The sequence below is a fragment of the Spermophilus citellus genome, assembly GCF_964194105.1.
Source record: "Spermophilus citellus genome assembly, chromosome: 9".
NCBI classification, from domain to species: Eukaryota; Metazoa; Chordata; class Mammalia; order Rodentia; family Sciuridae; genus Spermophilus; species Spermophilus citellus.
Genome location: NC_138191.1, coordinates 124,855,421 through 124,880,890, shown reverse-complemented (window position 1 = coordinate 124,880,890; position 25,470 = coordinate 124,855,421). Strand labels below are relative to the sequence as shown.

The following is a 25,470-nucleotide window of genomic DNA, read 5'->3' as shown; positions in this document are numbered from 1 at the left end:
TCCCCAATACCAAAAAAAAAGAAAAGAATAAAAAAGGGGGGGGGCGGGTAGTCAGACCTCAAATTCTCAAAGAATGTGGAGATCTTTCCAGGAAAATTAAAGATGATGGCAACAAGGACAACTGTGTATGTATGCACTTCCTTCCTCTCCAGGAAGGGCCAGGAAAATGGTGAGCGTGCGTTTCAAGATACAAAGAATGTTAAAGAAAACTAAGAATATCCACTTGGAAGAAGTTATAGGAAGCTAATGTTATTGAAATTTCCATAGAGTAAGTAGATAGAGGAAAGGAGAGAAAGTTTAAGAAAAAAAATGGGCTTCCCAGAAGACTCACTAATGGGATATTAGCAGAGACAGATTCGATAAGCAAATGGCAGAACCAAGTTTCCTAATTCCCAAGTTTGTTCTTAAGCTTAGAATACAGAATTACAACAACTTAGGCATATTCAAAATTCTCAGAGAAATAAATGATTTAAGTACACAGTTGATAGTTTATAAGGAAAATAAATATGTTGTTTAAAATTTGAGGGGCAGCCCTTTTCATATAAACCCATTGGTGCCTACCACACAGTATGTACTCTACAAGTTATTTGACACCCAAATAACTGTAGAAGGATTGGGTTTCTAACACCTTGTTACTTGTTGTCTTAATAGTAAAACCTGACAAAAAGGAAGGAAACATTCTAACACCTTAAAATAGGTTTTGGGGGTTTTCTTTGTTTTGTTTTGTTTTGGGGTAGGAGGGACTCAGGGACACTGAACCACATCCCCAGCCCTTTTTTGTATTTTATTTAGAGACAGGGACTCACTAAGTTGCTTAGGGCCTTGATAGATGACTGAGGCTGGCTTTGAACCCTAAACCACTGGGATTACATGCATACACCACTGTGCCCAGCTTAAAATAGGTTTTAATAGACATCAAAACACATGACTCCTATTTACCACAACGAATCTATGAGGTTTCTTATTTGTTACTTCCAACTTTTCTACTATACCCAATAACATTATGAATGCAGTACACATGTTTCCCTTAAGAGCCAAATTGTTATAAATTATCATAAATAAATATCCAAGAAAATTATAGGCAGGAAAGATGAAAAATAACACCTCTTCTTTAGACAAATTCTCATTTGTATTATTACTAGTTAATCTTTGGCAGAATTTCTCATGCCTAATGACATGACTTATCTAATAAATCAAAAATACCTACATTATAAATCAAAATCTATCTGATTCTAAACATGTTTCTTATGGATAATTTGGAATAAATCTCAATCAACCCTCAGCTGAAACAAAGTACAATCAATCTAGCCAAATACATCCTCACTGACATTCTAATTTTTTTTTATACCAGGAATACTTAACCACTAAGCCACACTCCCAGCCCCTTTTGGCATTTTTTATTTAAAAACAGGGTCTTGCTGTCTTGCTCTGTGCCTCACTAAATTGCTTAGGCTGTCTCTGAACTCACAATCCTCCTGCCTTGGCCTCCAGAGCTGCTGGGATTGCAGGTATACGACACTGTGCCTGGCCCATTCTAATCCTGAAGAAGAAGAATTGTTATTTGATTTGATTTAGTAAAAAATGTTTCAGCTGTTTAGATCAAGATATCATTTTAGGTATTGTTTACAAACTTCCTCATCTTAAATTCTATTTACAAGAGTTACTAACAAAAAGCAACACCAGTGGATCAAATATTACCCATAATTTCTTTTGCCCACATGCTACAATGCTAATGTAAAAAAGAAATGAAAACGTGATAGAGAAAAAAGAACAAAAGGCCATATGTAACATCTCAGACCTGTATACATAAACCAGGAAGTAATGACCTATATTTAGCACTTAAACTCTTTTACAAGTCCGTCATAACAAAACGAAGACTGCTTCTCAAAAAAGCAAATAACATATATGCTTATCAGCCAGAACTTTTATTTTTTCATGTGCACTACTGTTTGCCTGAGAGTTCATGCTGCAGAATGATTTTTGGAATAATTAATGTTAATTTCACTGTGTTTCTAAATGAGAACAAGATAATTTCCATGACTTTCTGAGTGATGGTTGTGGAATATCTAAACATCTCTATATATCAGCTTCGCTGAAGTATATAAGCTTTTTTTTTTTTAACGAGGGGTGGGAACAACATTATGGAAGAAATAAATCACACAGAATAAAAATAGTGAGAATCAAGCTAATAAAAGCGTTTAACAATACATTTAATGATACTAATGCTTACTAATCAGGCCTGGTTTTCAGTTTGATTAAAGTATCATGAACTTGTTAGAGCCAGAAAAAGTCCTAGAATCAAGATAATAAAACATAATGAAATACCAGACAAACAACTTATTCCATAAAATTAACTGCAACCTTTGTACTCGCTCCCAGGGCCAGGCATGCTACGCAAGTGCTCTACCACTGAAACACCCCCAGTCACTTCCAAACTTAAAAATAAATAAAATAAATACACAAAAGGTACTGTAACAAAGGCAATGCCACAAACATTTATTGAGCGTACAGCATTGTCAGGGCCTTCGCATCTGTTCTTTAGTTTCATTTTCACATCACTCTTGGGTGCACATATTGTTATTTCCATTTAACAAATGATATCTTACCCACGATATCACAATTATCAAAAGGTAGAACTGGGATTCACACCCCAGTTTCTCTTTTTTTTTAAATGAAGCTTCTCTTTCTGTAGGTAAATGCTTACTTATGTGTTATACTAAATACATTAAGTATTTATACTTTATACTAAAGTTTTTATACATCAGTATTTATATTATTATACTAAATACATAAGTATTTATCCTTTATACTAAAGCAAACAAAGAATTCCTTTGCAGAGTCTATAGTTTGGATAGGAACAAAGAGCTCCTTGCCACAGAGAGAATGGAAAGACTATATGGTGAAGTCTTTTTAGTTAGATAATAGGAGGGAAATCTTTGGGGGACTTTATCATAGTTTAAATGCTGAAAACTACCCAAGGTCTCTTCAAAAATGCTCCAGTAGAGAGGTTATTCATTTCTGAATGGAATCTCTTTTCACCATGAGGGACAGTACTACTAGAAAATTAAAAGGGCTATATTTAAAATGCTATCTACCACAAATAGTACTCTTACTTAATTGGGGCCTTTGCAAATTTTTAAATGAATGTTTTAGGCAACTCAACAACTCTTTAAGTCATAATATGTGTTTTATTCCACAGTAAGGCCATTCAATTATTTCCAGTAACCTCAAAAACATATTTAATGAGCAGGACTACACAAATTGAGGTACACTCTAAAATCATTCATTACCCACTTCAACAACTGTATTTGGCATACTACTCTATCAACCCAGCTCTAAAAAATATTTATCATTAAAACAATTCTAGGGCTGGGGTTGTGGCTCAGCACTAGAGCGCTCGCCTAGCAAGTGATCCCCAGCACCCCATAAAAATAAATAAATAAAGGTATTGTGTCCAACTACAATGAAAAAATAAATATTAAAAAAACAGTTCTAGAATAAGACAATTTTGAAAAGTAAACTGATTTCACATCATACTCTTTAAGTTGAAATACTAATAACTGAGTATGCACACACACAAAGATGATTTCTCTCTTTCTTCAAATACCTTAAAATGTATAAAATCAGTCCTACAGAGGCAATATTTATTTTTCTTTTCTTTCTTTTTTTTTTTCTTTTGTACCAGGGATTGAAGTCAGGGGCACTCAACCACTAAGCCACATTCCCAGCCCTATTTTGTATTTTACTTAGAGACAGGATCTCACTGAATTGCTTAGCACCTCGCTTCTGCTAAGGCCGGCTTTGAACTCATAATCCTCCTGTTTCAGCCTCCCTAGCCACTGAAAGAGAGAGTATTTTTTATACCTAATCACCAAATAAATAAATGCTTACTTATGTATTATATTCTGGGAATATTCAAACCATAAATGAGGTCACCTGCTTTAAAAAAAAAAGTCATCAATTCTTTATTCATTATAATACTGAACTGGTTTAAAAGACTTTAGACCTGCCATATTATCCTGACAAAAGACTTGTCCAGCTTAGGAACTCAATCTTTGAGTCATAACAACAGAATAACTATAATATCTATTAAAGAATCTCATACCCTTCCTCAGAAAAGTCCTCTAAAGTTTTAAAACAGAATATTTGTTTCTAGCTTATACATGGAAAATAAATTTTTTTATTGGTTGTTCACAACATTACAAAGCTCTTGACATATCATATTTCATACATTAGATTGAAGTGGGTTAGGAATTCCCAATTTTACCCCAAATGCAGATTGCAGAATCACGTCGGTTACACATACACATTTTTACATACTGCCATATTAGTGACTGTTGTATTCTGCTACCTTTCCTATCCCCTACTATTCCCCCCTCCCCTTCCCTCACATCTTCTCTCTCTACCCCATCTACTGTAATTCATTTCTCTCCTTGTTAATTTTCCCATTCCCCTCACAACCTCTTATATGTAATTTTGTATAGCAATGAGGGTCTCACTTCATTTCCATGCAATTTCCCATTTCTCTCTTTCCCTCCCATCTCATGTCTCTGTTTAAAGTTAATCTTTTCTTCCTGCTCTTCCTCCCTACTCTGTTCATAGTTGCTCTCATTATATCAAAGAAGACATAATTTTTAGGGATTGGCTAGCTTCACTAAGCATAATCTGCTCTAGTGCCATCCATTTCCCTGCAAATTCTATGATTTTGTCATTTTTCATTGCTGCATAGTACTCCATTGTGTATAGATGCCATTTTTTTATTCATTCATCTATTGAAGGGTTGGTTCCACAGTCTAGCTATTGTGAATTGTGCTGCTATGAACATCGATGTGGCAGTATCCCTGTAGCATGCTCTTTTAAGGTCTTCAGGGAATAGTCCGAGAAGGGCAATAGCAGGGTCAAATGGTGGTTCCATTCCCAGCTTTCCCAGGAATCTCCATACTGCTTTCCAAATTGGCCGCACCAATTTGCAGTCCCACCAGCAATGTACAAGTGCACCCTTTTCTCCACATCCTCGCCAGCACTTGTTGTTATTTGACTTCATAGTGGCTGCCAATCTTACTGGAGTGAGATGGTATCTTAGGGTGGTTTTGATTTGCATTTCTCTGACTGCTAGAGATGGAGAGCATTTTTTCATGTACTTGTTGATTGATTGTATATCCTCCTCTGAGAAGTGTCTGTTCAGGTCCTTGGCCCATTTGTTGATTGGGTTATTTGTTATCTTATTGTCTAATTTTTTTGAGTTCTTTGTATACTCTGGATATTAGGGCTCTATCTGAAGTGTGAGGAGTAAAAATTTGTTCCCAGGATGTAGGCTCCCGATTTACCTCTCTTATTGTTTCTCTTGCTGAGAAAAAACTTTTTAGTTTAAGTAAGTCCCATTTGTTGATTCTTGTTATTAACTCTTGTGCTATGGGTGTCCTATTAAGGAATTTGGAGCCGGACCCCACAATATGTAGATCGGAGCCAACTTTTCTTCTATCAGACGCAGAGTCTCTGATTTGATATCAAGCTCCTTGATCCATTTTGAGTTAACTTTTGTGCATGGCGAGAGAAAGGGATTCAGTTTCATTTTGTTGCATATGGATTTCCAGTTTTCCCAACACCAATTGTTGAAGATGCTATCCTTCCTCCATTGCATGCTTTTAGCCCCTTTATCAAATATAAGATAGTTGTAACTTTGTGGATTAGTCTCTGTGTCCTCCATTCTATACCATTGGTCCACCCGCCTGTTTTGGTACCAGTACCATGCTGTTTTTGTCACTATTGCTCTGTAATATAGTTTGAAATCTGGTATCGCTATACCGCCTGATTCACACTTCCTGCTTAGAATTGCTTTTGCTATTCTGGGTCTTTTATTTTTCCCTATGAATTTCATGATTGCTTTATCTATTTCTACAAGAAATGCCATTGGGATTTTGATTGGTATCGCATTAAACCTATAAGAGAACTTTTGGTAATATCGCCATTTTGATAATGTTAGTTCTGCCTATCCATAAACAGGGTATATTTTTCCATCTTCTAAGATCTTCTTCTACTTCTCTCTTTAGGGTTCTGTAATTTTCATTGTATAAATCTTTCACCTCTTTTGTTAGGTTGATTCCCAAGTATTTTTTTTTTTTTTTGAGGATATTGTGAATGGAGTGTTTTTCCTCATTTCCGTTTCAGAAGTTTTGTCGCTGATATACAGAAATGCCTTTGATTTATGCGTGTTGATTTTATATCCTGCCACTTTGCTGAATTCATTTATTAGTTCTAGTAGTTTCTTTGTAGATCCTTTTGGGTCTTCTAGGTATAGGATCATGTCGTCCACAAATAGTGATAATTTAAGTTCTTCTTTTCCTATTTTTATGCCTTTAATTTCTTTTGTCTGTCTAATTGCTCTGGCTAGTATTTCAAGGACTAAATTAAATAGAAGTGGTGAGAGGGCATCCCTGTCTTGTTCCAGATTTTAGAGGGAATGCCTTCAACTTCTGTCCATTCAGAATGATGCTAGCCTGAGGCTTATCATAGATAGCTTTTACAATGTTGAGGTAAGTTCCTGTTATCCCTAGTTTTTCTAGTGTTTTGAACATAAAGGGATGCTGTACTTTGTGGAATGCTTTCTCTGCGTCTATCGAGATGATCATATGGTTCTTATCTTTAAGTCTATTGATGTGGTGAATAACATTTATTGATTTCCGTATATTGAACCATCCTTGCATCCCAGGGATGAATCCTACTTGATCATGGTGCACAACATTTTTGATGTGTTTTTGTATTCGATTCGCCAGAATTTTATTGAGGATTTTTGCATCTAGGTTCATTAGAGATATTGGTCTGTAGTTTTCTTTCTTTGAGGTGTCTTTGTCTGGTTTCGGAATCAGGGTGATGTTGGCCTCATAGAATGAATTTGGAAGAGCTCCCTCTTTTTCTATTTCCTGAAATAACTTGAAAACTATTGGTATTAATTCTTCTTTAAAGGTTTTGTAAAACTCCGCTGTATACCCATCCGGTCCTGGGCTTTTCTTGGTTGGTAGTCTTTTGATGGCTTCTTCAATTTCATCCATTGATATTGGTCTGTTCAAATTGTGTGTATCCTCCTGACTCAGTCTGGGCAAATCATATGACTTAAGAAATTTATCGATGTCTTCACTATCTTCTATTTTATTGGAATATAGGTTTTCAAAATAATTTCTAATTGTCTTCTCTATTTCTGTAGCATCTGTTGTGATATTGCCTTTTTCATCCCGTATGTTAGTAATTTGAGTTCTCTCTCTTCTTCTCTTCATTAGCATGGCTAAAGTTCTGTCGATCTTATTTATTTTTTCGAAGAACCAACTTTTAGTTTTGTTAATTTTTTCAATAGTTTCTTTTGTTTCAATTTCATTGATTTCCGCTCTGATTTTAATTATTTCTTGCCTTCTGCTACATTTGCTGTTATTTTGCTCTTCCTTTTCTAGGGCTTTGAGATGAAGTGTGAGCTCATTTATTTGTTGGTTTTTTCTTTTTTTGAGGAATGACCACCAGGCGATGAATTTCCCTCTTAAAACTGCTTTCACTGTGTCCCATAGATTCCGATATGTTGTGTCTGTATTTTCATTTATCTCTAAGAATTTTTTGATTTCCTCCTTTATGTCTTCTGTAACCCATTGATCATTCAGTAATATATTGTTCATTTTCCATGTGATGTAGGATTTTTCCTTCCTTCTTTTATCATTGATTTCCAGTTTCATTCCATTATGATCAGATAAAATGCATGGTATTATCTCCACCCCTTTATATTTACTGAGGGTTGCCCTATGGCATAATATATGGCCTATTTTTGAGAAGGATCCATGTGCTGCTGAGAAAAAAGTATATCCATTTGATGATGGCTGATATATTCTATATATGTCAGTTAAGTCTAGGTTATTGATTGTGGTATTGAGTTCTATAGTTTCTTTATTCTTTATACTGAACTGTGTCCCAAAAAAAATGTTTTAACAGCACTACTCAAGAAGAGTTCTCTGTTAAGTAAAATAAAATACGCATACTACATCAACCAAAAAGTAGTAATTTTAGGAAATTGCAGCTATAGTTAATTTTCATTCTTTAAAAGATTTAGAGGCTTACTATGGGGTCAGGCACTACTAGTCATATGGGGGGAAAGTTTTGCTACTTTAAAAAGAAATTTGAATACGTATATTATCTGTTTTTTATTTTTTTTAAGGAAAAAAGAAAAAAAGATATTAGTTGCTTGTAGCTACCAAACAGAAATGGCTTCTCAATCACCACAGTTATTTTTTTCTGAATTAAGAAATGTCCCAATTGTTAAGTTCTTGTGTACTGGTTCGAATGCTCAGGGGAATTGGACCACAGAGACACATCCCCAGCCCTACTTTTTGTACTTTATTTAGAGACAAAGTCTCAATAAATTGCTCAGCGACTCACTTTTGCTGAGGCTAACTTTCAACTCCAGTTCCTCCTACCTGAGCCTTCTGAGCAGCTGGGATTACAGGCGTGCACCACCACACTCAGATACAAGAGCCCTTTTTGCTTCTTTCACTGAAAACCCTTGAGCAGAAGGGCCTAGGAAGATACAGCAATTGGTATACGGGGTAAAAATGGGAGTTCATAACTCACTTGAATCAAACTGTGAAATATGATATATTAAGAACTATGTAATGTTTTGAACGACCAACAATAAAAAAAAAAAAAAGGGCCTAGGAAGTCTCCTTTAGGCAGTGGGTATACTTACTGTCACAGGGTGCAGGGGCGCACACCTGTAATCCCAGTGCTCAGAAGTTGAGGCAGCAGGATCCTGAGTTCAAAGTAAAACTCAGCAAGGTGCTAAGCAACTTAGCAATACCCTATCTCTAAATAGAAGATAAAAAGGGGGAATGGTTCAGTGGTTATGCAACCATGGGTTCAGTCTGTGGTACCAAAAAAAAAAAAAAATGGTGCTGCCATACTGCTTTGTTCTTAACCCCAAATGCCCATGAGAATCGCCTAGGCCTCATATCCAGCAATTAAATGAGAACTATGGAAAACCGGACTTAAACATCAGATGATTCTAGTGGGGAAACAGGACTTTGAATCACAGATCTCTCCCATTTCTGAGCAGAGAAACACTGGATTACACATAAAACCAATTCTGTGCTCCTAACAACTAACATTTAAATAACAGGATGGTATTCACAATACAAATCGGTCTGGCAGGCTACTCATGTTCCCACAATAGTTACTGTATTATTGAAGGCTTACCTTTTCCTACACAGTAAGAGTTCAGTTCCCCCAAGTCTATAAATAAAAGCAACATAAGCCAGTAAAGGAAATGCTGTGGTTTACTGCATTCCCAGATAGCAAAGGTATATTTTAATCTCTGCACTGCTGATTGTTTTGCTGCTAAATGTAACACTTTCTGTTCCTTACACCGAGAGACACCACTCTCACCTCTACTACTGTCTAAATCTCTCCATAGCCTCAAGGACCACCTTTATTTAGTTGGTAGTTTCTTATCATTTGTAATGTCCCCAGCCAGAGTTCTCATTCCTTTCAAGTGCCACACAAGACACAACACACCACCTCCTCCCTCCACTAATTTCTTAAATTCCCAATTCAAGTGTACACTGAAGAATCAGAAGTTTGAACGCTGTGAGAATGAATTTTTATAAGGCCCCAATTTTGGGCAATTATGTTTTCCAAAGTGGTTTCAGAATGATTGTTAATAAAATTAAAACCTAATATTTCAAAACATCATGTTCTAACTGGTACTTGTATTTTCAAAAGGATTTATAAAGACCTAGTTTATCTTAAAAGAGCCTAAAATAAAATACTATGGTGAATTATAAGAACACAAGGAAGAGTCAACGGTTGGTGACTAGAGACCTGGAACTGGTCCCTTAACAAGGAACATGAAGCAATTTCAACCACCTCAATCTACAAAATGGGGAAAGTTGTATTTATGTCATGAAGCTATTATAAATGACTTAAAATACCATGAAGTGAGAAATGCTCTAAAAATAACCTTTAATGTTATCTACCACAAACATATCATCCTTAAATATGGCAATCTGATAAAAATACAGAATAAACACTGGATCACACTCTGTTACCATTCAAGTTATAGTACAGGGAAGAGCAGCTTTTAGTTATAATTATTTCTAAATATTTTCAGTCAGATCCTTCTACCAAGCTCCCTTATCTGAGGGATGTGGTATGTTTTAGGGGAACCTGTCCTTCGATCCAAAAAGCAAGAGATCTCCTTTATGAGCCTGTTATGCTTATTATCTTCTAGTATAAAACTATCTTTTTTAAAATCCTAGAGGGATGGCCACTCTTTAAAAAATCTGTTTTTCTTAAGGCTTTTAGGGTAACTGCATCTAAGCAGAAGACGAGGACAAAGATTTGGTCAAGGATGCCTTCTGAATGCAATCAGCCTTCTGACGTTTTCATTTTATACAAATGTTTATAATCCCTCTGTTACTTTAGTGACTGTGTGGTGGTGGGCGAGGGTTGTTGTTTTACCCTCTTCTGGTTTCATGTTTCTGGCTAAATTAATGTTGAAGTTATTAAGACAATCACTCTTAAAAAGCAAAGAGGTCCTTGATATACTTTACCTTTGTCTGCTGGCCTGTCTCCAATGACTTTTTGCTACTTCCCTCCCTTCTTTTTTTTTTTTAATATTTATTTTTCAGTTTTCGGTGGACACAACATCTTTATTTTATTTTTATGTGGTGCTGAGGATCGAACCCAGCGCCCCGCGCATGCCAGGCGAGCGCATTACCTCTTTAGCCACATCCCCAGCCCTTCCCTCCCTTCTTAACTATTGCCAAATGATTGTGTAAATGAATGAGCTGGCTTTTTAGTCAAGCTTCTTTGTCCAACTCCTTCTGTGAACCTTCATACACCCTCTGAACCTTTAGCACACCTTAGAACTTTTCACTGACTTCCTGAACATGGCAGCTGGACATTCAGTGACTATTCTCATTTCAAAGAAATTGCTACTGGCCGCTCTTGCTCACATGTTGAGTTCTATAATGCGTTCTCTTGGTAACTCAAAATATTTTTCTCTAAATCTGCTACTGCTTTAGAAGAAGAAAATCTCCATATACATAAATATTGAAAAAGTAAAAACTGAAATCAGTTTCTACACTGTGTTCCATGCAAAGAACTAACTGTTGAACTAACTGTGATTGCTTTCAGCAAACACATTCCCCTGATTCCTTAAGAACAAAAATCAAAACCCAGTACTCTGAAAATCTATATACAAGTTTAGAAGAGAGGCACACAACCATGCCACAAATAAAACTGGTAATTATCTGAGATTTAACAGAAGATCCAAGAAAATAACAAAGTAGACATTCCACACTGAAGAAAAAACCTAGAATTCTAGCCCATGGGAATCACAATTTCTTTTGATCCCAGGATTTACAAATGAAAGGAAATTTACTTCCCAAGTAGAACATTTAGAAGCTTTCACACATTGACATGGAACTTCATTTTAATCCTGCGGTACAAGATTCTTTTTTTAATTGAAAAGAACTTTAGGGCAAGCTCATCAAACCTCAAAGGAGAATACATTTTAAAGTTTTCATTTCCAAAAACCAACAAAAACCAAAGACAAAAATGATGTGTTCTTCCTACATCTAGTAATTCAGAAAAGATTTTTAAGTTACCTATTTACTGAAGAACATTCCTGGTTATTAATGGTACCTATGTCAAAATACTTAATCCCACCTGTAAGCAATGATTCCTTCTTCATCTAATTAGGGGGGGAAATGTGGTGCCCTTTCTGATATACACATCTTAAAATAATTCCTATCAAAACGTGAACAACAAATTTTGCAAAAATAGAAAAACCCATCTAAATATTCATATGGAATTGCAAGGGATACCAAAGAGCCAAACAATCTTAAAAATGCAAGAAAATATTGAAAGTCTCACTTTGATTTCAAACTTTCCTGTCAGTTAAGTACCTCTAATTAAAAAATCTGAAGTCCAAAATACTCCTGGGATAAATGTGACATATATATACATATGGCAGGGAGGGTCATCCATGGTTCCTGGCTCATAGCCTTTATTATTTCCTAAGTGACTAGAAAAATGTTTGGATACTTTGAGGCCCAGAAAGCAAAGAGTCTCTTTCTTGTCTTCTGCCCCCTTTCACATGTACCTTTTTCTCCCCAAGACAAACTATAGAAGCTAGAATTTTTCTTACACAAGGCCGATCTGGGAAACCCTTAAGCCTCTTCTCTCCTTCCCCATCCTCCTGGCGGCTGCTGACTGACCTACTTTGTCTCACAGAAAATTAAGACCCTCATAATAGAAAAGGGTTCTGCCCCATAAGGAGGAAGGAACACAAAAGAACCCGGACAGGCCTCGATATGGGATTCCCCATCTTCTGGGATTCTCATCCGGTCTATCAGCATTAAATTATGTGTGTGTGTGTGTGTGTGTGTGTGTGTGTGTATGTATGTGTTTTTGAAGGGTTAAGGATACCTTACACGGACCTTTGACCTACATTCCCAGCCCTTTTTTGTTGTTGTTTTGGGGCAGGGTTTGACCAAGTCACCCAGGATGGGCGCAAACTCACAATCCTCTCATCTTGATCTCCTGAGTAGCTAGAATTACCAGCACTCAGCAGATCATATCCTTTTCATCCAATCACATTTCAGCACATATGCAGTTATTCCTGTGTAATGAAGTCTCCATAAAACACAAAACAGCATGGTTCAGAGAACTTCTGGACAGTCAAACATGTGAAGGCTTTCAGGAAGGTGAATGAGAACTCATACTTGAATCAGAAGGGTGGTTCACCCCAACTAGATGGGGATAGAATTTGGAGACCCATCCACACCTTGCCTTGTGTATCTCTTCATCTGGCTGCTTGTTTGTGTCTTTAAAATATCCTTTACAATAAAACTGGCAAATCTAAATAGAATGTCTCGCTTAGTTCCGTAAACCTCTCTATCAAATTATCAGACCTTAAGACGGGGTTCTAGGAACCCCAATTTATTGTCAGTTTCAAGATTCACAAGCTTCAGACTGGAACTGCAGTGGGATCAGTTCAGCAATTATGCCCTCAATCTAAGATATCTGAGGCTCCTCCACATAAATAAATGACTGAACTGACCTGAAGTAGAGGTAACCAGTTGGTGTCTACAACAGAACTGAACTGCATGCCTGGAGGATGGGGGGAAAACACCTACACTAATCTTTGTTGTTAGAGTATATATAGTAGAAGAAATCAAGTCTGAGCTTGTTTTTTTCTATACAGATCCAAAATCCAAAACGTGGACTCAGAGAGTTCAGATTTTCAGATTAGGCATTCTCAACCAGTAAATACTCCAAAATATTCCAAAATCCAAAAACTCAGTACTCTACACCATGTTCCAGGCAAAAACTCCAAAATCTGAAACAATTTTGGTTCTGAATATTTCAGATAAGGGATATTCAATCCGTGCAAAGCTACGGCAATCAAATCAGGACAGCACTAGCATTAATACAACATACAGACTACTAGGAAAAGAACAGAAAGCCCAGAAATAAACTTTGCAGATATGATCAAATGATTTTCAACAAGATTACTTAGTAGGGAAGGGACACTCTTTAACAAATAGTGCTGGAAAACTGGGTTTGTGTACACTTTCAGGAATAATGAGACTGGGTCCTCACCTTACACCTTACACAAACATAAAAATTAACACAACAATGAAACACAAAATGTGTATCTAAAAAGAAAAAATAGTAATAATAAGTAGTAAATAAATACGAATCATAGACCTAAAAATAAGATTTATACCAAAGTATAAAACTTCTGGGGCTGGGGATGTTGCTCAGTGGTAGAGTGCCTGTCTAGCATGTGTGAGGCACTGGGTTCAATCCTCAACACCACACATAAATAAAATAAAATAAAATTAAAAAGGCATTGTGTTCATCTACAACAACAACAACAACAATAAAAAAGTATAAAACTTCTAGAGGTGAACATCAAGAAAGTTCTCAATGGTTTCTTATCAATGTTATGAATAAAATCATAAACAAAAGAAAAAACAAGAGAAATCACACTTCATCAAAATCAAAAACCTGTGCAAAAACACTTAAAAACAGATACAAGGCAAGATGGTAAAAAATACTTGTAAATCATATAACTTATAAGAAACTGCAATCCAGAATGTATAAAGAACTCCTAAAACTCAACAAAAATAAATAAATAAATATAAATCATTCAAATTTTTAAAAAATAGGCAAAGGGCTTCCTCCATGCCCACATACTACTGACTAAAAATAGGGGTGGTCTGCTACAACCTTAGCCCTTCATTTTTTTGAGACAGAGCCCTGCTAAATTGCTGAGACTGGCTTCAAACGTGCAATCCACCTGCCTCAGGCTCAAGATTCTCTGGGATTATAGGTCTGTGCCACTGCAATGGGCACTAAAGGGCTTTGATAAACATATTTCCAAAAACAAATGGTCAATACCTTCTGAAAAGGTGCTCTAGATCAGTCATCATTTGTGATATCCCTATCACTCCCACCCTCCCACAGACATAAAATTTTTGACACCATCAACAAGTTAGTTATATAAACAACACAGGGCATTAGCTGGTCAGTTCAAAGCTGAAGATATTTTCAGGGTAGTTAACCAAATTGATAAAAATCTTGACTGCTTATATTAAAACATATCACTGTGGCATTTATAGCTAGTATTTTCCATGAAAACTCTCAGAATAAGAAGCAAGCATGAAACCGGGCACAGTGGTGCACACCTATAATCTCAGCGGCTCAGGAGGAGGCTGAGATAGGAGGATCTCAAGTTCAGAGCCAGAATCAGCAATGGCGGAGTGCTAAACAACTCAGTGAGATCCTGTCTCTAAATAAAAAACAAAATGGGTTTGGGATGTGGCTCAATAATCAAGTTTCCCTGGTACCCCCCCCCCCCAAAAAAAGAAGCTAGCATGAGTATACCTGAGAAAAAATTTATAATCCTGACCTTAGAGTGAAATAGTTCTCCATTCAAATCACTGGATTAATCATTTACAATTTATCTTTTCTCTGAAGACACCTATAGGTTACATACACATTTTTGTCTTAGTAACACATTAGTAGTTTCGCGCAAATTTCATATTAAAATACTGTCTAGCATTTGTGAGGCCCTATGTTTACTGCCCAGGACTGCAAAAATAGAAAGAAAAAACAAATGCTGTCTGCCATTCATTTCTAAATATTGCATATCTTCAATTTTAATTTAATCATATTTCTAAATAAATTTTTCTTCTTTTGTTAAGCTATTACAAATATATTCAGAAAAAAATATAAATATGATCAGAATTTAACATTTTCCACTGTAGTCCAAAAAGTGATCAAATTTTGCAAAAGTCCATGAGTATCTAGGGGAAAATAGCATTGTCTTAGTTGAATGAGAAATGCCACTAAAACATGTCTTTTAAATTATCCAGTCATTTATATTTTATCGTAAAATTTATCCATATAATTTTAAAGGTTTCCTAAACATGATGTTCAAATATCTTCAATTATTTTAAAGTTCTTCATATAATTTTTAATGTCTCTATTAGTGCATTATACTTATACATTAACAGTGAGGTTCACTTTGAAAAATATGGAACAGTTCACAAATTTGTGTGAAACTCTTGCACAATGGTTATGCCAATCTCTGTGCTTTTCCAATTTTAGTACGTGTGTTATGGAAGCAAGCACCTTCACATTTTAAAAATTTGTTCATCATGCTGGGCACAATGGTGCACGCCTGTAATCCCAGCAGCTCAGGAGGCTTAGACAGGAGATTGCGAGTCCAAAGACAGCCTCGGCAAAATCGAGTTACTAAGCAACTCAGTGAGACCCTGTATCTAAATAAAATATAAAAAATGGGCTTGGGAGGTGACTCAGTAGTTAAGTGCCCCGGAGGTTCAATCCCCAGTACCAAAAAAAAAAAATTGTTCATCATGATGTTTAAATGATACCAATCATTTAAATATCATGATGAACAATCTATATCTTAGTTGAATGTGCACAAAATTTCTATTTCTCATATATATGTATCCTTCGTGTGTGTGTGTGTGTGTGTGTATGTGTGTGTGTATGAGTTTACTGTGTCATTTATATTAGGGGATAGCAAACTATAGTCCTTTGTACATATTTTTGTAAGGCTAGCTAAGAAAGGTGTTTGCATATTTAAGGAAACTACAAAACCCAAAATATTTGTTATCTGACCCTTTACAGAGAAAAAGTTTGCAGATATGCCAGAGGTTGACAACTTTCTTCTGTAAAGGTCCCAACACTAAATATTGACCTTGCATTCTACATTGACCTCTACAGGTGGCTTATACCTACTTTCATTTTATTTTTATTCATTTTATTCATTCCTGTGAATGCTTTTGTTTCCACCTTTCTGTGTCATGTTTAAATGCATATACCTAGATTTTACTTTATGACCAATCTGAGTAACTATTTAAATTGGGAATTAAATTTTGTCATTATTACTGCTACCAAGATGTTTCAGTCCTGCTGTCTTATCACATTTTCTCTGTATTTCCCCTTTCCTGGCTTGTAAAAAAATTCACTGGGATTTTCTGATTCCTATCAGCTAAGGAAGTTACATATCCTTTTACAATTATTTGCCCAATTACTTCACTACTCTCAGCTGTCCCCCATCTGCCACGTGGGAGGGTGCTCTAACCCTATGTCAGTATGGTGCCACACACCAGTTCCATTAGGACCCCACAATCCATGCCTCTCACACCCATTGAGAAATGGCAGCAGCAAAGTGCCAGCCTCATCTCAGTGTCTTGCATGCTGAGTTTCTGGTGTCAGGGACCAGCCTACAGTGACTCCATTAACAGAGGTCAGAACAAGAGTCCTAAAGCCTACCCTGAAAACTCCTAGGTTAGGGCAACACCACATTTCTTTTTTTCACTACCTCAGCTCTATGACTGTCACCTGCTTCCTACAGGTATTAATTTCTAGATTACTTCAGCATCTCCTATATAAAATCATTTGGTGTGGATTAAAAATTCATGTACCAATAACCCCCCACAATTTGAAATAGTGTAATTTACTTTTTTTTTTTGACAAAACTTTGACAACTGCTGGCCACGACTGCCTGCTCAAATAATTGGGTTGTCATGTTATCTGTAATAAACAGACCAAAATTGAAAAATTAACTGTAAAAGACGATGTGCAATTTTATAGGTAATAAAGAGTTATAAGAATTGGATTAGCCAGGATCAATGGTGCAGGCATATAATCCCAGCGGCTCGGTAGTTTCAGGCAAGAGGACTGCGAATTTGAAGCCAGCCTCAGCGAAAGCCTAGTGCTAAGCAAATCCAGTGAAACCCTATCTCTAAATTAAAAAAAAAAAAAATACGTTAGTTGAGTGCCCCTAAATTCAATCTCTGGTACCAAAATAAGATAATTGGATTAATAAAGTCTTTGCTACTATGGCATACTGTCTAAAATCAAGAATCACTGAGCCTGGCCTGGTGGCACTAAGGAGGCTAAGGCCGGAGAATCACAAGTTCAAAGCCAGCCTCAGCCACTTAGTGAGGCCCTAAGAAACTCAGTGAGACCCTGTCTCTAATAAAATATAAAAAAGGGCTGGGGATGTGGCTCTGTGGTTAGGCAGCTTTCAGTTCAATCCCCATTATTTAAAAAAATAAAAAGTCACTGGCGTTAGCAGGGCACAGTACAGCAAGCCTAGAATCCTAGTAACTAAGGAAGCTAAGGCAGAAGGTTTGCAAATTCAGGACCAGCTTCAACAACTTAGTGAAAAAAATTTTAAAACAGAAAATTTTAAATTAAAGCGGGGGGGGGGGGGGGGGGGGGTCAGTGGTTAAGCCCATCTGGGTTCAATCCCTGCTACCCAGACACACAAAATAACCACCAACAGTGAATAGAAAAGACATTTAAGGAGGAAAAAAAAAAAAAACAACAAGAAACAAATTTATGCATTAAGACAAGTTTGTTAGTTTGTAAAATAAACTGTTAACAGTCTCACAATAGACACCTCTACCTCTCTAGTATTCATTCTTCACAGTTAACTGATTCCACTTGCTCTAAATGCAACTAAACCTCTCCACTATTCATTGACGGAATTTAAAAGTACCACGCAAGATGATTTGTGTTCTCTGCTTTTCATTTAATGCTGATTCATGGAAATTGACAATTTTTAGTTCTATAAAGACAGATAACTTTTAAAATACCATATCTGTAGTTAGGAAGGTAGTGTAAACCTTTCATCTTATTCTTATAAAACAAATATATATGAGATCGAACCCAGTGCCTCTCACACATGCTGGGCAAGTGTTCTACCACTGAGCCACAACCCCAGCCCTAAAACAAATAATTCTGTATGAAGCTTATCCTCTCCCCTCTCCTACATCTCTACAAACTGCACACTGCCCTTCCCCCATTAAATCTGAATAAGCATATATATACATCTGCCATCTACATTTTTATGGTACTTACACCCTCTGCTGACCTGTTCCCCAGAGTCCTGTCTGTACCTCACAGCTCTCCAAATCCATACATACATGAAATATGTACTTCTGTCAGAAATGTCAGAAGCACTTTTAATTGAAAAGTCTAATTACCCAACTTCCTAATTATATAAAACTTAGCTGTTCTGGGGCTGAGGATGCACTTCAGCGGTAAAGCATTTGCCTAGCATATGTGAGGCCAAGAGTTTGTTCCCCAGCACCACAAACAACGAACAAACTCATGCATAAAAAGTACCTGTTCTATTTCCCATCCCGAAATTTACCGGCACATGCTAATTTCTCTAGCCTAATTGAAATATCAATTTTCAAAAACATAAATAAATAAACAACCCTGAATGCCACAATCAGATTTTTTAAAACAGAATTGGCAGTACTAAAGTGAGTTTCCCCTCCAAATTTAGGAGCAGTAAGTCTGATTTTCCAAAGAGGTAAACTTGCAAGGGAAAAGCTGAGAGATGTTTTTCATAATAAGTGATAGGAACAGAAATCAAAAGGAATCTTTCAATTATATACAAAAGAAACAGTTCTTCAAATATAAAAGAAACAAAATTCTAAATCTCTTTTGCCCTGATAGAATTTAGATGAAAATGAACATCACCAATAAAAAAACTGAGCTTACATCAAAGACAAAAAATACTTATGAAATTACAATTTTATTCTTATAAAATCCTTTAGCAATCTAAAAAAAATGTTGAATTAATACTTAAATGTGTAAAATAAGGATTCTACCCTTGCAGATTTGCCCAACAGAACCTCATATTCGTGGTTTAAGGGGACTAGTTTGAATAATAATTGCACTAAACAAAGAAAAATAATTTTTTTTAAATCACTGAAATTGTTTGCTAGTTACATGCAAAACAAAGTAAAGCATAATCAGCATACAAAAACTGCTCTAGGCACATTTCAGGAAAAGACCCAAGACTGCATAAAAGATGAAACATCTAACAGGAAAACATTTGATGAAGTCCTACTTTATAAACACAGTTGCAGCTGTTGTTAATAAAAACAAAAAATGACAAAAGAGAACTGAAATTCTCTAATCCAATGTTGCCACATTAAAATAAAACAAAACATGGGATTAGAGAATTAACTAACAAAACTTAGAAGTGTTTACCACTATTCTTTAGCATATGACAAGAATAAATGATTTGGATATTTTATACACCTTCCTAACTTACTTCCCAATAATGACATTTGCAAAGGTTAGTTACTTATAAAGTGTCTGATGATAATATTTGTTGAAGAAATTTTCAACAAAAAGTAAATTTTTAAGTACACTTGCATATTATCAATTGAAAACAACTAAGCAGAATTAAAGCACTCAATGCAGTCAGTAGTGCAGATACCCAAGGTGATACCAAAACCCCATGTTCCCTGAATATGGCTTTCGAACACCATTCAACTCACACTTAGATGGCCAGAATACATTTCAAAGTGTGGAAAGGGAACATTAAAAGTATGAATTTTGGCTGGGTGCAGTGGTGTATGTCTGTAATCCCAGCAGCTCAGGAGCCAGCTTCAGCAAAAAGTGAGGCACTAAGCAACTCAGTGAGACCCTGTCTCTAAATAAAATACAAATAGGACTGGTGATGCAGCTCAGTGCTCGAGTGCCCCTGAGTTCGATCCCTGGTCTTCCTCCCCCTCAAAAAGATATATATATATATATATATAATATATGAATTTTTAAAGTAAATTCAAAATTCATCCACTTCAATAACAAAAGTGTGATTAAAAATAAAACCAAGGGCTGGAGTTGTGGCTTAGTGGTAGAGTGCTTGCCTCGCATATGTGGGGCACTGGGTTCGATCCTCGGCACAACATAAATAAATAAAATAAAGGTATGTGTCCATCTATAACTAAAAAAAGAATAAAACTAATGTTCACTCTTATTTATACTGGTTAGCAAGGTTGTTTGTCATAGTTATCAAACTCAAAATTTATTTTCTTCAAAAATAAAGGAAAGGACACATAAGATACAAAAATAGTTCAAAAACTTACATAAAGTAAAATAAAAATTCATCTTAATAGTAAAAAAATGCACCTTGCAAGGCTATAATAGTCTAATGACACGGCAAGGCAGCACAGACTTTTTTCTTAGTATAAGATCCCCGAAATGAAAATGAAGTCTGAAAAAGCAAAAGATCTTGTGGAGACCAGAAGTCTTTAGAAACTCATTCTCCACTACTGATGAAAACTACAGTGTTAAAGTAAATATCATGATTAATCATTATACCTGGGAGAAAAAGTATTTTGCTGAGTATTTTCATAGAAAATACTCTAATTATTGAATCACACAGTATGTACTATCTCAGTTTGCTACATAACATGACTAAGAAAAGAAAAAAAGAAATCAAATGAAATTTCCAAACTAGTAGACAGGGGAGGAAAAGGAAAAAAAAAAAAAAAGTCACCCAGCTTGTTTGGCATTATTCTCAGCATGTCTTCTCATTGATTCCTGCAAGCATAACTCCTAAAGCTCAAAGGTCTGGACAGGAAGATCAAGAGAAAGAAGAAAAAATCTAGATGTTGATTAAGCAGGTAATCAGTTACAGTTTAGTCTGTTTGTGAAAATTAACTATGTTAAAGTATACACGCATCACCAATTAAATAATAAATTGATTCAACTTTTTCTGTAACTACATGAGTAATTCAAATAATCTGAATAAAGTTCTGATATATACATATTTTAAAGACAGAACGAAACAATGCAAAGTATAGTTCATTTTAAATCTTAAATTTAAAATTTCACACTGATAACTGTTTACATTGAAGCTGGTTTCCTAAGTCCATGGAGATCTTAAGGGAAATTCAAAATCCATTTAACACATCTGGCATATACCTCTTATTTACAAAGAGGAAATGAGGGAATTGATAGAAACTTCCACATGGTTAAGTCTGAAATAATGGTTGGAAGGTTGGGACTCCTTACTCCCAAGCAGTGTATACTTCTCCAGGAAGGAACCCTCTGAGGTCTACACCCAAAAATAGCTTAAATTCTTTTTTTTTTTTTTTGGGGGGGGGGAGGCAGAGATTGACCCCAGGTGTGCTTTACCACTGAACAACATCCCTAGCCCTTTTTATATTTTATTTAGAGACAGGGTCTCACTAAGTTGCTTAGGGCCTCACTAAGTGGCTGAAGCTAGCTTTGAACTCAAAATCCTTCTGCATCAACCTGAAAACCACCGGGATTACAGGCATGTGTCACTGCAACCAGCTAAATTCTTTACCATCCTAAAGTAAGGACATACTTAGAAAGACACGCCATGCCCTTTCCTAAGTGCTGAAGTGCAATTCTTTCAGGGCAACTAATAAGAATCCATACCTAAAAAGATTCTATTATCTCACCATGTTACAGTTTGACAATGTCATTTTAACTATTAACCTATAAAAATGTAATGTCTGACTTTGATTAAATAAAATCTCTTAGGGATGGGGTGCTTAAAGAATGAATGACAAGTGAAGTAACAAAAAAGAAAATACACATAAAAGCCTTAAAACCAGGCAGGTACTTTCATGTGGCATGCATGTTCATGTGTAAAATAGAATTTTAGGGAAATAAGTAGATGAATCATCTATTATTACCAAAATGTAAAAAGTAAGCTGGGATGGGCTGAGGTTGTGGCTCAGCGGTAGAGTGCTTGCCTGGCATGTGTGAGACACTGGGTTTGATTCTCAGCACCACATATAAATAAATTAATAAAATAAAGGTTCATCAAACACATATAAAAAAAGGAAGTTGGGAACAATTTTCCACATTTTTGTCTTTTATGTTTCAAAGTTATGTAATTCACTTTTCCTCATTATAGCTTCTTTCACTTAGAACCTAATAGGGGCTGGGGCTGAGGCTCAGTGGTAGAGCGCTTGCCTAGCATGCATGAGGCACTGGGTTCGATCCTCAGCACCACATAAAAATAAGCAAATAAAATAAAGGCATTCTGCCCATCCACAACTACAAAAATAAATAAATAAAAATTAAAAAAGAACCTAATAGAATAATTTCATGTAAATCATTGAATATTATAAGTAAGGAGCTATTTTATTGGGATGCCTGGCTTGTTTTGTTTTTCACAGCTCTACCGTTTCCAGCATGGTAGACAAGAGCTCTACCACTAAGCTATGTTTCCAGCCCTCAGTCGGCTATTCTGTATAAAAGGATTAATACAGAGAGACAGAGGAGAATGTCACACTGAAAAAGGGCATGTGGCTAAAAATTAGTTTGTTACTTTCTCCTCGGTTGATTTGTATCTAATAGTTTGTTCACAATAATAAAAAACATTATCACCAAGAGAAAATGACCAAGCTTGGTCCTACTTTTATCCTAATATCAGGAATAGGCAAAGACTTCAAAGACAGTTTCTGAGTTTCATACTAATACTAGACAGAAATAGAAGAGTTAGCAGACAAGGCTACAAAAGCACATGCACACATATATACAAAATAAAAAACGTCACTTACTCAAATGTAGTGTATTTTGTTCTGAGACAGAATTTTACATAATCATCATAATAACCCTTTCAGAGAATAGTAAAATTCCAATACCCCGCTATGTAATTTATTCAATATCATAAAACCAAAAAGTGTCTATCTGACTCCAAGCCTGGAATCCTGTCTACTCTATTTTCAAAGTCCTGCTTTTCATTATGATCCATGAACCGTTTAAACTTTTAAACTTAGGAACACTGAGTTTTCCACAAAACTTTCCATTTTGTCAAGTATGACAATTTAAGGGAATTTAAAAAAAAAAAAAAAAAAAGCCTTCCTTCCCCTATTACCCTATTATGTTAAAAAATTGTAAGGAGACAGATGATGTCCTGGCATTCAGAAAACCTTAGTGCTTTGGGCCACACACTTGGGTTAAATCACAATTTGAAATAGTAAAGAATTTCAAATGCAAAAAACTCTTTCCCCTATATGCCAATTATCAGTTGCTAGCCTTTCAGCTCAAAATTCACCCTTTTTGCCAGTGGTGTGAAAATGGATCTGCGCTCTATAAATATTTTGACGTTTCGACTGGCACAATGTCAAACTTTTTGTCAGTAGAGGGCATTGTAGCAATATTGCAAGAAGAGTGGGTTTTGCTTCTTGGTTTCCATGGCCTTAGCAATAGGCTCCTGCAGCCCAGATAGCATTTCCAAAATTTAGCTTCTCCTGTGATCAGCTCCCATTCAGTGCTAGGCTTCTGTTGCCTTGCACAGCAGGCAGTAGTCTCCAGCAGCCAAAAGCCATTCCTAGTACTCTCTGGCAGCTCTGCAGCAGAGAGCCTCTTTTAAGAAACCTCCCTGCAAACAGTTTTCCCTCGGCACCATAGAGGGAAGAATTCTGGTGAGTTCCAGACAGTAGATTTCCAGTAAGTTTTACTGACTTGACATGACACCAATGCTACTTAGAAAGACCCGCCATGCCCCTTCCTAAGAGTCCAGACTTTAGTTTAAGAGGAACAGTCTTGACCCTAACACTATCTAACATAAAGGGGGAAAAAAGGTACAAGATAATGTATACTGTGTTTGCCATTGTTATCTTGACCAAATTCCAATTTTGAGTAAGGAAGAAGACAAAATAAACTTATGCAGCAAGTCTAGGTCGCAACACAATCAGCTCTACCAACTGGCACTCATGATCCAGAAATGTTATCTGAATTATCTTTGGCAGACATGCTATAAAAGCCTTGGTCCAGCATACACTGCAGTAGCTCCTTGCTACAGATTATTAGTGGTAAAGAAGGAAGCTTTCCAAATCTTTACTACAGGGCAAATTTTGAGGAATTTCCAAATGAAGGACCAACAGCTTTGATATCAGCATTAAAAAGGAAGAGTCACCTTAGCCCTAATAGAAGCGGCTACTCCATACATCTACTATTCTTGGATTCTTGAGATTTCTTTCCTTTTAGTCAACCCATCACTATTCCAAACCCCAATTTGATTTAATAATTCCTTATGTTGCACTTTTTGTATTCAACTTAATTACAATTATTTAAGAGGTTTACCTTTCCTGATGAGACTAAGGCCTAATACACTTTAATTACAGGTCGGGTGCCTCCACTCAGTGATACAGAAACCAACACAAGAGCCTTATTTAAACAACTAAGAATTCCTTTGGTTTTGCTTTCAATATTTAAAACTCACAATTATACTAGACTGATATGGGCTGAATTTAAGCATAGTACTAATAAGTCCATGACAAATTAATTCATATATTACTTAAAAGAGTTAGACCAGGGGCTGGGGTGTGGCTCAGCAATAGAGTGCTCACTTAGCATGTGCAAGGCACTGGGTTTGATCCTCAGCACAACATAAAAATAAATAAATAAAATAAAGGTATTGTGTCCAACTACAACTAAGGAAAAAATTTCAAAAAAAAAAAAAGAGCTAGACCAGTCGTGGTCTGACACTTGGAATTCCTTTTCTAAACATGCTGTAATATAAACCTCATTACTTTCAGCGCCTAACTTAAAATCATCAGTTTTATAATCGTTTTGAGTAATTTCAATTGTCTCCTACTATTTCACAGATCTAAAAGTCCTAAAATATTACAGCGAAAATTAAAAATGACACAAAAATAATTTTTAATATTAAAAATAGCCACTCTTACATGTAATACTGACAATCTCAAACAGAACAAGTCAAGGTTATTGGCTTGTCTCTCTCCACGTTCCAACAGGATACTTCATAACCAGCGAGGTCTTAATCACAAGGAAACCCAAATAGGCGTGTGATGGAGAGATGGTAAGAAAAAGAGTATCTTGAGAAAAACTTAAAATGAAAAAGAACCAGAGACATAGCTTCTTCAACCAGTTGCTGAATGTCTGAACAAAAACTTAAGCCTATTAAATTCAAATTATCTACCTGCAAAATCAAAAACCAAACCAACATACAAAAACTCCCATTAAAGTTACTAAAGGGAAAAAGCAGAGGGGGAAAAAAAATTCCAGGTAGGAAAAACTTGAGGTAGGAAGACTACAGCAGATTAAACATAGAAAAGGAAACCCATGTCTGTA

The 25,470-nt window shown here is 35.9% G+C and overlaps 1 protein-coding gene across 20 annotated transcripts in view; it reads right to left on the bottom strand.

The window, feature by feature from the left end:
- The window catches only part of EIF4G3 (eukaryotic translation initiation factor 4 gamma 3), a 287,482-nt gene that overhangs the window by 158,710 nt on the left and 103,302 nt on the right, over window positions 1–25,470 (bottom strand). The gene's annotated exons all lie outside the window — the stretch shown is intronic.